This window comes from Equus caballus, chromosome 8, assembly GCF_041296265.1.
Source record: "Equus caballus isolate H_3958 breed thoroughbred chromosome 8, TB-T2T, whole genome shotgun sequence".
In the NCBI taxonomy this organism is placed as follows: domain Eukaryota; kingdom Metazoa; phylum Chordata; class Mammalia; order Perissodactyla; family Equidae; genus Equus; species Equus caballus.
Window position 1 is genome coordinate 50096822 of NC_091691.1, and position 13967 is coordinate 50110788.

The following is a 13967-nucleotide window of genomic DNA, read 5'->3' on the forward strand; positions in this document are numbered from 1 at the left end:
CACCATTGCCCATGTTAAAATATGGAACAAAATATAGAGAACGATGTCCATACAGCTTAGATATGTCAGTCATTGAGGCATCAGTGAGAGTAAGCAGCATATGAATTCCTGGAAGTTACAAAATAATCAATATAATATATTAAACTCTTATTTCTTAGAATATTGCACACTTGCATGTTTAAACTGACATCTTGAAAAGTTCTATAAAGATTGATTTTAACTCACAGCATGATGAATAATCTTTAGATTTAATGAGGTTTAAGACCTAGACCAGCATGAGCCATGTCCTCTTACCTAGTTATTTAAGAAGTTATTTTTTCTTTTCCTAACATGATCTGAGAGAAAAATTATGATCTTTTTTCTCAGGCAGCTCATAAACTCTGCTCACCCATCAGATTTTCAAAACTTCATAAACTTGAAGAGTTTTCAATTCATGCCTGGGGTCATGGTGCACCCTTCTATGTAGGGAGCTTCACTGACTCTAAACACTTGAGGACTTTCCTAGCAGAGTGGGAAGGCACACATCTCTACTGTCTATCTTAGGTTTGGAACAATTTTTCCTCTTAAAAATAACACACTGAACCAATTAGGTTTCCTAAATTGAATTAACCTAATAGCATTCAAAAACTGACAAACGTAATCTGCTTGTTTTAAGACAGAAGTGGATTAGTCAACAGAATCATATTTCTACTCAAGTCTAAATCAAGTTATAAATTCTAACCAAATAGTGTGTGCTGGCACAAGTCATATTATTAGTATGCATAGTCATACTGATCTCAACTGGAAGCAATGTAGGCCTTTTCAGTAGGAAGATACAAAAATTTGTAGTTGAAGAATGTGTTTTCATGTTGTCGTAAAGAGATTGTTTTCCTTTGAAGTCCATGGCTCCCTAAAACCTTAGCCCATTTTGTTATATTTCTTGTAGTCACAGGAAGGAATAACTCTCTTCATTTTTCTATACCATCTTTTAGGCATGTTATCGTTTAATGCTTTTTTGCCTGCCTACTGCTTGTTAGAATGTGTACCAGAGCAAAAGAGAAAATTCGAATGCATCAAATGCTTTTTTCTTAAACAACCTTTTTATTGAGATATGCAACATGCTTTTTATTACTTTATTTATAAAGTTATTTTTTAAAGAAATAGTGATGATAATATTGACACAGATGAGGATTTAAGAATTATCTATAAATTTTATTTATGTGAACTACTTACAAATACAGGAAATTAAAAGTCAAGTACACTTTCATTTGCTAATATTAATTGTTATTGTGAGACATTTCCCTATAAAATCCATTGAGTTATTTGTCTGTTTGTGTTCTCTGCTAACTCTTTGAGCACCACCCATTTGGCATATAATTTAGAACTCAGTTAAAATATCACTATGGTTAAACAAACACTATCAGAGATCCGGCCAGCTGGTCTTCATAGATGGTCCACCCTTGAGCCATGCTTCCCAGTACTTATGCTTTTGTGAAGTTCCCTCTCCTTGAATCTGGGGTGGCTCTGTGACTTGTTTTTTAACAAGTAGAATGTGGTGGAAGTGATGCTACCTAACTTCTGAAGCGAGGTCATAAGAGGCCTTGCAGTTCTTTGCCTAGGTCTCTTGGAACAAGCACTCTGGGAGAAGTCAGCTGCCACCGTGCTGTGAGAAAATGCCCAAAGAAGCCAAGCAGTGAGTCCACATCAAGAAGGAGAGACATATGGACAGTCTCCAGCTATTCCTGTCAACCCAGCTGAGGTGAAGACATGTGAGTGAAGATGTTATCTTGGATGTCTAGGTCAATTAAACCTTGATATGGCTCCAGCCCAGCTGCTATTTAACTGAATCCAATGAGAGACCCCCGAGTAAGAACCACCCTATTGAACCCAATCAACACAAGGAACTATGAGACATAACACTAAACCACTGGTTAAGCCCCCGAGTTTTGGGCTATTTTGTTATACAGCAATAGGTAACCAAAATACAGACAGAGGCTATTCACTTTTTGGTTTCATTTTTAATTATAACATTGTATTGCTTCTAAATAAATTTTGCATTTAAAATTTTGTGAATTTATGGATATTTCTGCTATCTTTGTTTTGTATATACAATTCTCTGCTTAGAAGATGTGTGTGTGTGTTTTTCACTTTACATAAATAGATCTTGAAGGACGACTAAATTGGCTTTCTAAAGGAGGGTAAACTGCTTCCGAATATTTTAAGCAAACACTTCGATCTGCAACAACTCTGCTATAAATTTGGTAATTTAATATAATTTTGAGACTGCATGCACTGAAACATGTAAAGGTAATAAAGCCAGGATTTCAAAGAGAAAAAGAGGAGCAAAGAAAAGAAAACTAAAAATAGATTCCATAAGAAAAATAGTTAGCAAGGAGAGAGTTCCTGAGAGGGGTATTGCTCTAGGGCTAATATTTCTTTAGACAACTGAAGCTTAATGTCACCTCTCAAACAGCAGATATTTTAGACCAGTTAACAATATAATTTGTGGGAAGAATGGGAAATTTCTTTGTGTGCTAGTAAGCCTGACAGATGTATAGTATGACAGCATGGAGAGATTTCTCTTTTTCACATTTACAGAACTGGAAAAAACAAACATTTAGCATTAACTTCATAAGTACTTGATATTTGTTTAAGGGCTCACCAGGCAGGATGCTCCAGCTATTGAACTGGGTGCATTAACATGCTAGACTTAGAGTGGTCCACAGTAAGTTGGAAATATGTTGTACTTGTGTCAGACTTAATTTATGTAGTTTAGACATCATGAAGGGTCAGATTTAATAACTACTAAATGTCAGTGCTCACATATGGTTAGTAACCAATATTCGTTGGTTCCTCAAGGGGAAGGGGACAGGTCTTAGCAAACTAAATGATTTAGTAAGGTGTCAGTTAGTATTCTCACTGCAAAGTCATTCCTTAAAAAAAAAAACTACATGGGGCTGGCCCGGTGGCTCAGTGGTTAAGTATGCACGCTCCACTTTGGCGGCCTGGGGTTCGCTGGTTCTGATCCCAGGCATAGACCTACGCGCCATTTCTCAAGCCATGCTGTGGCAGGCGTCCGACGTAAAGAAGAAAAGGAAGATGGGCACGGATGTTAGCTCAGGGCCGATCTTCCTCAGCAAAAAGCTCAGGGTTAATCTTCCTCAAAAAACAAAAACAAAAACAAAAAAACAAAAAAAGCCCTACAGATATCCTAACTATTTGTTAAGCATTAGGATATGTGTATGGGGCATAGAGCAACTAAATTTGCCTTTAGTGTGCAGCAAAGGTGACGTCAGAGAAGTTGAGAATTGAGCTTAGTTTTTTAGAGTGAGTAGATTACCAGGATGGCAAAGGACTATGTGTGTAAAGTAAGGGGTGGAGAATGCATTTCAAGTAGAGGGGATTGTCTAGGACAGGGCCAAAATGTCTTTCTTATGTGTTGCCACACATTCTATCTGAACATCTAATGTAGGACTTATCATCCGCTGTTGTAAAATCAGTCTCTTATTGCCCGCTTCCTTCACTAGATCCTAAGCTTGGAAGGCAAAGACACTACTGCGTTTATATTTTGGTCCCTATATCTAGTAGAGACTCTGGCCTATAGGAGGCACTTAATAATTACAATAAGTAAATAAATGAAGAAATTAGCAAGTGCAAAAATCTCTGTCTTGTAACACATATTATAACAGTCTGGCTCAGATATTTTTATCTGTTTAGAATTCCCCCTTAAATTGTAAGATCTTTTAGGGAAGAGATCTTGCCTTATTTTTCTCCCTTAAATGGTGCGTGACACATAGTTAGAACCCTACAAATATTGATTGAATGGAAAGCAAACTATAGTTCTTTACTTTTTTTAATAAACCAGGGCCTAATTTAAGCCTATAAGCTTATATGAAGTGCTGAAATATTACATAAATGATCTTGAAGCCAGCATGATTCTACATTAAAAATATGAGGTTGTCATATTTCTGTCTTTCTGGTTGCCTAGAAACAAAGACGTGGAGTTATATGAGGCTATAAGAGCTTGTACCAACAAGATTATCTATGCAAAGTTCAGCCTGACTCTCTGGATTTGGAAGTCATCAAGTCTCTAGAGCTTCAGACAACAGTGTGGTCTTCATAGTTTCAAGTTTGCAAAGTCTGGCTTTCTTTCATTGTAGCGCCAGCAGTTACACTTAGCTAAAGGAAATAATTTTTCATGTAAAATAACCACATGAGAACAATAATACAACTCCTCTATATTTATTGATATATCATAAGTATTTTCAGACTTTAAACAATGACATTAAATATTGATGTATAGAGGAAAGGGAAAAGAATAGGAGAAAGTTGATATTTGGCCAACCAGTATTGTCAAGATATGGAATTAAGATGCTTTCACCTCTCAATAAGTAACTAATAGGTGAGCAGAGGTGAGGTGGCAATGCTGGGTAGTGGGCTATTTAATTTCTACTTCGAAGTGCCTTTTCTTCCCGCTCTAGTCATCTATGAGTAGAGAGATATGCAGTATGCCATTATAAGAGTAATGGGATTGGAGTCAGGAGTCCTAGGCTGTATTTCTGACCTCAGGCATTTACACACACAAGTAAAGGTAATTCTGTCACCATGGAAAGAAAGACAATTCTGCTGATTTGATCTTGTCTTTAGTAACTGCTGCAGGAGAGGGGCCTAGAAGGAGAGAGAAGAAGGTTAAAATCAGTTTCTGAAATGAGAGGAAGAAAGCTGGAGGATCTGCTCGGGGGAAACCGATGAACATTTAGCAACTGTTTTGGACACAGCTGGGAGCAGCTTCCCAGAAAGAGTCTGTTTCCTTCAAGAGCAATTTCTCATGTGTCAACTCGTTTTAACATTCACAGCAGCGCCTAGGTGGTCAGGCTACGTGGTATATTACTAGTGAACAACTTGAGTCTCAGCGAGACTAAGTGAGGACGTAATAGTGTCATCCAAACAGTTGGCTTATAAACCAGGTCTCTTGACATTAACCATAGTGCTATTTCCATTGTAACGCCCTCCTCCATTTGTTAGTAGTGGAGATATTAATTATAATCCTCAAGGACAAGTCTAAAGTTGAAGATGGTCATTTGGAACTCACAATAAACTGTACGGTGTGTATCTTTTTGTGTATATTCCACCATATCATAAGAACCTGGAGGACACTATTCAGTAGTACTCAGCATTTAGTAGGTGTTTACTAGAAATTTATTAATTGCTTGATGGGGGCACTAATGGTATGCAGTCATGGAGTCTTTGAAATAGTCAACAAGAGTTGTTACAGAATCATACATTTAAGACATTTTTGGTAAGCAAGGGTTAATCATTCATACTTTTTATAATGAAAGGCTCCTTGAATGATTGTCTTAGTTATTGCACAAATTCGATGTCAAGATGGTTCCCCCTTAGCCTGCCCTGGCTGTGTTTTATAAAGCTTGGATAATAAACAAAGCTTGAAACCCTTTTATTTGTCTTCTGAAATTCTGTTTTTGAGCTAATACAAATGAGTGGACCTCAGGTTCCAACTTTATATCATTAATTGCACACCAGGGGAAGGAACTTTGTGAGAAAGCTCTCCTTAATTTAGATTTCAGGTGCCAGAAACTATACTGAGCCCTTTAAATATTCAATCTCATTAAATTCTCAGAACAATGCTGTGTCATAGATAGTATTATTCACCTTTCAGATCAGATGTTCAGAGAAGTGAAGATGTCTTAAATTATACGGCTAGTTAGTTCTGGGATTTATATGCGTTTGACTCCACAACCTGCTTTGTGTGTGTGTGTGTGTAACTCTAAATAAATACAAAGGATAATATTTCTGTATCTTTACCATCAAGATTTAATACGTATGAACATTTTGTCTTTTTCTTCTTCAGAGTTGTCTCTTTATTTTTAAAGTTTTTTAAAAAAATAAAGTTCTTTCGTCAGAATTGTCCAAATTGCTAAGTAATATACTACAGATTTTTTTTTTCGATTTATCACCTTTAGGCATTATATATTGACTTCTTGCTATGATGGAATAGAGTTTAATTTAGTTATATCAGCCCTTTTTCTCGCAATATCATTATATCATCTTTTTTTGTTTTCCCTGATATTACTTTAACTCATTTTAAGTAATTTATTGTCTCCATTAAATATTGTATTTAAACCTCCATTTGTTCCTTTAATTATAGTCATAACTCTTGACTCTACAATGTAAGATGACGGTATTAGTATCTTACCCTTCCTTCCATTTCACATTTCCCTTTGCCAACAACCTCTCTATTTCTGTCATTTTTACTTTTGCCTCACCCATATTTATAGTATTTTTACTTCTGGCAGCCATAATTAAGGCTTTCATGTTTTGCATATAGGTTGATTCTAAAAGTTCAACTGATAAACAAGATTTAAACTATCCTGATGATGTGTTATTTACTACAGAGCTCTTTAACGAGCTACAATTATAATTCCCATCTACATTTCTACTGTAGATGCCAGTCACTATTTTTGGATGTCCAAAGGAGAGTTCTCTAAGTATCACGTTCAAAAGAAGAGTCTCTTTTTATGTATTCAACCAATTGCTTAAAATTTGTGATATAATTTTTGTTTGCTTCGTATTTTAAGTACGTTTGTTTAAATTTAGTTTTCTTATAATGTCTGACTATCTTTTTTTCCCCATTGCTGGAAGAAACTTAAGCAAAATATTTTCACAATTCATATTTATTCTATCTATTGCTTGTAGCCCATCTCATTCCACTTGACTCTCATTGACTTACTGTTCTACTTTGATGTTTTGCTTCATATGTAATGTTCTGTAACTTTCTTGCACAGCTCTTGTTTCCCCAAAATTCTAACAGTCTTTTCTTTCTTTAGATTTTTTAGCCTTTATCCCATTCTTCATATTTCCAGTGTGGCACTCATAGTTAGTCCTCTTTATCTCCAAGAGGTTTTTCTTCTGGAATTTGCATCGTTGTGCTCCAAAATAAACTGGTTACTTTCTAGATCTGCCATGCAGCTGCAGTCCTGGGACTTACATTCACTCTTCTCCTGGGTGTTGATCTATTGTTTCTTGAATCTCATGTCTTTGTCTTGTTTTCTTTTTTTTTTTTTGTTAGACTTCACCCTCAAGTAACTTCCCAGGGAAGTGAGTCAGGGCAGTAAATTTTCTAAATCCTTGCATGCTGAAAATGTATGTAATTTGCCTCTCCCACTAGATTGGTTGCTTTGCTGGATATATTTCTCTAGGTTGAAAGTTATTTGCCTCAGAACATTGCTGTCTTCAAGCACTGCATATTGCTTATGAGAAGTTTGACACCAATTTGATCCTGGACCTTTTAAAGAACATTTAAAAAAATCTGTTTCTCCGGAAATCTTAAGGACATTTGATGTGAAAAATTTTACAATATAAGTCTAAGTACTTATCAGTGTTTGTTCAGCCTCTAAATTTGAAGACTAACTCCTTCATTTAATTCTAGAAGATTTTCTGCACTTTCTCTTTTAATTTTCTTTTTATCATTTTCTTTTTGGAAAGTCTATTAATTTGATATTGGAATATCTATTTACCTTCTTTCCTCTTCTCATATTTCTGTCTTTATTATTTTGTAATATACTCTGGAAGATTTCACCAATTTTTATATTCTAATTCTGAGTTATTATTTTTTTATAATCACAAGTTCTGTCTTGTTTTCTGTTCTTTATTCATAGCATCCTTTTCTTATTTTAAGGACAAAACATCTTGGGCATCTGTGTGGTTCTAATTAGAACTGTAATTTAAGTTCTTTTACCTTTCCTGATAAATGCTTGTTTCTTGAGTCAGTTTCTCCATCTTAGACTTCCTCATGCAGGCTTTCCTTAAAAGACTGTAATGTGTAGTTGCCTGTTCAAAATTAAGAATTGTTCAAGTGAAGAATTAAGATGGTTAGTTGACTGTGTACTCTAGGCATGAGAGCAGGATTTGTTTTGGCCTAAAAGGGCAGGAAGTTGTTATACTAGGATTCTTCAACATAATAGAATGCTAAGACTTGACTCTGGGTACCAACAAGGAGACTTGTTGTCTTGGCTCTCTCTAGAAAGTTTATTCAGTTTTACTTAAAAAAAAAACTATTCATTTTTGGAAACTGGATATGAATGTCTGGCTGGAAATCATTCTGAACATAGAAGTAGGAGACGGGCTTGAGGAGCTTAAGTGAACCTCATATAGACCTTCAGTAAATATTCCTCTTTTTAGTCCTGCGTGTCTCTCCTTTACATCCATCACCACTTCCACGTCTGATTCTAGGACGTCTCTCAGGTACTTCTCGGCATCTATCTTCTTTCACAATGTAGTCTCCTCTGCATATATTTCTATCCAGTTATCGTTTACCAGAAATTTGTTGAATTGTCTTGTCCGTTGATGGTCCTTCCTTCTATTTGCTTAGTTGTTATAGTTTTATAACATTTTAATTTCTTACTTTTAATGGAGATTTAGCAGAGGAAAGATATAAATGCATGTGTTTTATCTACTGTATTAGTTTCCTATGGCTCCTATAACAATTATCACAAATTTCTTGGATTAAAACAACAGAAGTTTATTCTCCCACAGTTCTGGAGGACAGAAGTCTAAAATAAGTACCACTGAGCTGAAGTCAGGTTGCCAACAGGGTCATGCTCCCTCCAAAGGATCTACTTGAGACTACATTTTCCGGCCTTTTCCAGTGTCTAGAACTGCATTCCTTGCATTCCTTGGTTCATGTCCCCTTCCTCTATCTTCAGAGTCCCCTTCATGTCCCTTTCCTCCATCTTGCAATACCTTCTCCCTTTGACTCTACTTCCCTCTGCTTCTGTTACACGGTCTTTTTCTATTCTGTGTCAAGACTCCCTCTGCCTCCCTATTATAAGGATACATGTGATGGCACTTAGGGTCCACCTGGATAATCCGGGATAATCTCCTCATTTTAAAATGCTGCAAAGTCGTTTTTGGCCATATAACTTAAAGTTACAGATTCCAGGGATTAAGATGTGGATATCTTTTGCGGAAACATTATTCAGCCTACCAGTTTGAATCCAGTGTATATTGCCTTTTACAAAGTGCTTAAGAGAGCAGGGAGAGGGAGAATTAATGTGGCAGTGGTAAGAAATTTCTCCAGGATACATTTACCATGAAATAGTTAGACTTTGAAAGCTGTGTTAGTCTTTTTAATGTCAATGATTCTCAAATCATTTGCCTATGGCCCGTGAGCAAAAGAATCCCTTCTGTTGCCCTTTGCCACTCCACAAACTTTCCTGGAGACAATGAGGAAATAGTCAATTTTCACTAAATAAAACACTGTTTTTATATGGTGAACAATTACTCCTATAGGTCTGTTTCCTAGCCTATTCATTTAGTTCTCCATTATGTATTGTTTTGTGATAGCACCTGTATTATTTATCTTCATATTTTGAGTCTCTAAGCTAAAATTGACCTCACTTTCTCAATATCCCCCAAATAATTTTCTATATGTTCTGAATGGTCACCAGTTTCTTTCTCTAATAAAAATGATAATAGACATAATGAGCTCTTTTTCATTTACAATCATTTTATATTCACTATTTAATATGATTCTCATGAACTCTATGTGGTCATCATTTATTATTATTGCCATTCACAGCTTGAGAAACTGACTCTGGGATAAGAAGTGACTTGTTCAAAACCAGATAGCTAGTCAATGGCAGATCCAGATTTTAAATTGTCTAGTAGTATAACTAGTATCAGAATTGGTAGTGTTTCAATTATATATTACTATAGGGACTGTTTGCGAGCTAAAAATGTTATGGATTTGAATCTTTCACAAAATTCTCTGCTTATTCTTGGATGAATTTTAATAATGTAACTATAAACACATTTTACAGCAGTAAAATTTAAAATATGAATCATAAAAAAAGCCAAAGAAAATTTGTAAGCTCTTGGAAAGACAGTTCCAGCAACGCTTTCCATGTCTTAAGTAATTTATAAAATGCTTGTGTTTGGAAAGGTTTCATTCTCCTTTCTCTGTTTGTTGCAAGCATGTCTCTTCTGTCATAAAGACTCCACTGCTTTGGCAAAATAAGTTAGAGCAAAATTTATAAAGTGTATCTAAAAACATGTTCATCTTGCTGTAGAAAGTAAAATTTTAGAAGTTCGACAGTTGGGCATCCAGATTTGAAGAAGAAGAAAAAATACCAAGCAAGCCAACATTTCACTTTGAAATAGAAAACATAATCCAAAATTAGGAAAAGGTGACAATTTGGAAAATCACTTATGAGCTGATGTATAATAACACGCTTTGAATTCCATTTTTTAATATGTAACATTTCACAGGGTTCTAAGTAAGAATCTGAAATAGACACAATGGTCCAAGTAGCATCCACCCTCCTTGCTAAAAAATATTCTGAACTGGCACATGTTTAGCGAATATTTCCAAAGAAAATATTTCTGATATGACTGAGGAATTAGTGTATTGTTGATTCAAATTGACAAAACTATCAGAGTTTTAGATATACTTTAACATAAAAAAGAAAAGAAAACAAACTATTTTTTATGTCCTAGTTCAAGTTCAAAACCTTACATTATTCTTTCTCCTCTTGCAAGTCTCCTCCTACTTTTTTCTTTTGCTAGGCCAGATCCTTCTCTAATTCATCTAATGTTGATCATGCCCCTATATTATGTCAGACATTACATTCAGATTCCTCACCTCACTTTATCTTCCAAAGAACTTTATGACACAAGTACTATCGTTTCTTTTTACAGATGAGAAGACCAAGAATCAAGGGATGAAATGATTTCTCTAAAATCATACCACTGAGAAGTAGTGGAAGCCAGATTCAAAGCAACATCCAACTACAGGATTGTTTAAGACTTGACTTTTTAGCCACCTCAGCATACGATGGTCTTCATCACTGAATTTCTGACGTGTTTATAATCTACTTTGTTATTTAATCCTTTTTTATTAAAGTTATTTTCCCAAATAGAGCAAAAACTCTTTAAGGTTAGAGACCTTGTATCATACCTTTACCATATCCTCCACATTGTCTTATACAATGATAAACACAGGAGCTCTGAAAATCACTGGTCAGTCCTAGATACACTCAAATAGATCTTTGGGTAATGAGAAGACATTCATTTATTGGTGAGTGTGAAGCTGATTCTTAGAATCATCACTGGCTTTTTCAAATTAATGCAGACAGCACCTGCTCACTGGCTATATTTAGGAAGAGGATCCTACTAACTGCTTCATGGACTCCATCAGGAAGCCCATCTATAAGCCTCTGGGGATGGCTTATCTGCAGATCCCCCCTAACTGGCCCACAGCTACTTTCAACTTTCTGCACATTTCACCTACCTCTCTATCCTCCACTCTTCCTGTTTTTGCCCCTGTGGGCAATGAGTGCAAGCCTATACAGATGGCTATGTACAAAAAGTTGTCACAACACAGTGTGACTGAGAAAAAGCACACAAACTTAAGCTTTTAGCACCACCCTAAGGAAAGCAAAAAGGAGGATGTCAGCACACAGCCTGACTTTTCAGGATTGATAGAAGGCAAACAATCTTAAGAATTCCCTCCTAAGAGGGAATAAGAGGTGTGGAGCAGTTATATCCATAGACAACATATGAGAAAGCCTCAGAATCAGTAGCAGGGCTGACAGAAGGTATTTTTCTCCCAAAGCCAGTCAGTAAAGACTGAAGGAAGTGACTGCTTTTTCAAATGTGAAGACAGCAATGCAAGGCATCAAAGAACATGAAAAATCAAGGAGGCATGATGCCAATAAAAGGTCACAATAGTTTTCCAGTAACTGATCCCAAGGAAATGTATGTCTGTGATTTGCATGATAAAGACTTCAAAATAGTTGTTTTAATGAAGCTCAGTGATCTACAACAAAACAGAGAAAAACAAATCAAAGCAGGAAAGTAGTACATGAACAAAATGAGAAGTTTAACAGAGTGATAGAAATCATAAAAAAAGAACTAAATAGAAACTCTGGAGCTGAAGATTACAATGAATAAACAGAAAAAAACTGCAATAGAGAGCATCAACAGCAATCTTGATCAAGCAGAAGAAAGAATCTATGAAGTCAAAGACAGATCATTTGAAATAACCAGTCAGAAGAGAACAAAGAAAACAAGAATGAAAAAGAGTGAAGAAAGCCATATGATTTATTGAACACCATCGAGTAAAACAATGTATGCTTTATTGGAGTCCCAGAAGGAGAAGAGAAAGAGATAAGGGTAGAAGGCTTATTTAAAGAAATAATAGTTGAGAACTTCCCAAATCTGGGGAAAGATTTGGATATCCACGTTCGTGAAGCTCAAGGTCCCCCACAAATTTCAACCCAAAAAGTTATCCTTCAAGATACATTATAATAAGACTGTCTAAAGTTAAAGATAATGAAAGAATTTTAAAAGCAGCAAGTGAAAAAGAATTCTTTATATACAAGGGAACACTCATCAGGATATCAGAAGATTTCTTAAAAGAAACCTTGCAGGAAAAGAGAGAGTAGATGATATATTCAAAATGCTCAAAGACAGAAACTGCTAACCAAGAGCATTTTACCCAGCTAAGTTGTTCTTTAGAAAGGAAATAAAGACTCTCTCAGACAAATGAAAGCCGAGGGAATTCATCATCACTAGGCTTGCCTACAAGACATACTGAAAGGAATTCTTCAACCTGAAATGAAAGAAGACTAATTAGAAACATGTCAACATATGAAAATATAATACACACTGGTAAAGGTAAGTCTATAGTTAAGTTCAGAATACTCTCATACTGTAATATGGTAGTGTGTTAATCACTTAACTCTGTTACAAAAGTTAAGGAAAAAAGAATTAAAAATAATTATATGTACAATAATTTGTTAATAGATATACAATATAAAAAGAAGTAAATTGTGAAACCAAAATACAAAATGTGTAGAAAGGAGTAATGGGTAGAGTTTTTATATGTGATTGATGTCAGGTTGCCATTAGCTTAAAATAGACTGTTGTAAGTAAGAGATGTTTTTTGTCAGCCACATGGTAATCACAAAGCAAAAACCTACAGTAGATTCCTAAAAGAAAAGAGGTGGGAATCAAAACATACCACTATGGAAAATCAAATTCACAAAGGAAGGCAGCAAGAGAGGATTAAAGGAACAAGGAAACTACAACACAGCCAGCAAACAGTTAATAAGATGGCATTAGTAAGTCTATCTATCAATAATTACTCTAAACGTATATGGATTGAAATCTCCAACCGAAATGCATAGAGTGGCTGAATGGATTAAAGAAAAGGAGACCCAATGTGTGCTGCCTTCAAGAGAGTCACGTCAGCTTTTAGAACACATAGGTTCAAAGTGAAAGGATCTAAAAAGATATTCCATGCAAATCAAAAAGAAAATAGAGCGGGAATAGCTATACTTATATCAGACAAAACGGACTTTAAGTCAAAAACTGTAACAAGAGAAGGTCATCATATAATGATAAAGGAGTCAATTCATGAAGAGAATATAACAATTGTAAATATACATATGCACTCAGCATTGGAGTATCTAAGTGTATTTAACAAATGCTAACAGATCTGAAGAGAGAAATAGACAATAACACGACAATGGTAGAGGACTTCAACGCCCCACTTTCAAAAATGGGTAAATCATTCAGACAGAAAATCAATATGGAATCATAATGGATATAATAGACACATACAGAACATTCCATCCGACAGTAGCAGAATACACATTCTTCTCAAGTACACATAAAACTTTCTCCAGGATAGATCATTTGATAGGTCACAAAACAAATCTTAGCTTTTAAGAAGATTGAAATCATACCAAGTATTCCTGACCACAATGGTATGAAACTAGAAATCAATAAACGGAAGAAAGCTGGAAAATTCACAAATATGTTGAAATTAAAGAACACACTTCTGAACAGCCAATGAATCAAAGAAGAAGTTAAAAGGGAAATAAAAAAATAAGCAAACATTAAATGGAAACACGACATACCGAAACTTACATGATACAGCAAAAACAGTTCTAAGATGGAACTTT

The 13967-nt window shown here is 35.3% G+C and overlaps 1 long non-coding RNA gene across 1 annotated transcript; it reads left to right on the top strand.

The window, feature by feature from the left end:
- Nucleotides 1-1582: 1582 nt before the first annotated feature.
- LOC138915267 (uncharacterized) lies at nucleotides 1583-12071 on the top strand. The gene is made up of 2 exons (XR_011420963.1): nucleotides 1583-1748; nucleotides 10696-12071. It is a non-coding gene; the product is annotated as an uncharacterized lncRNA (long non-coding RNA).
- The last annotated feature ends 1896 nt before the right edge of the window (nucleotides 12072-13967 follow it).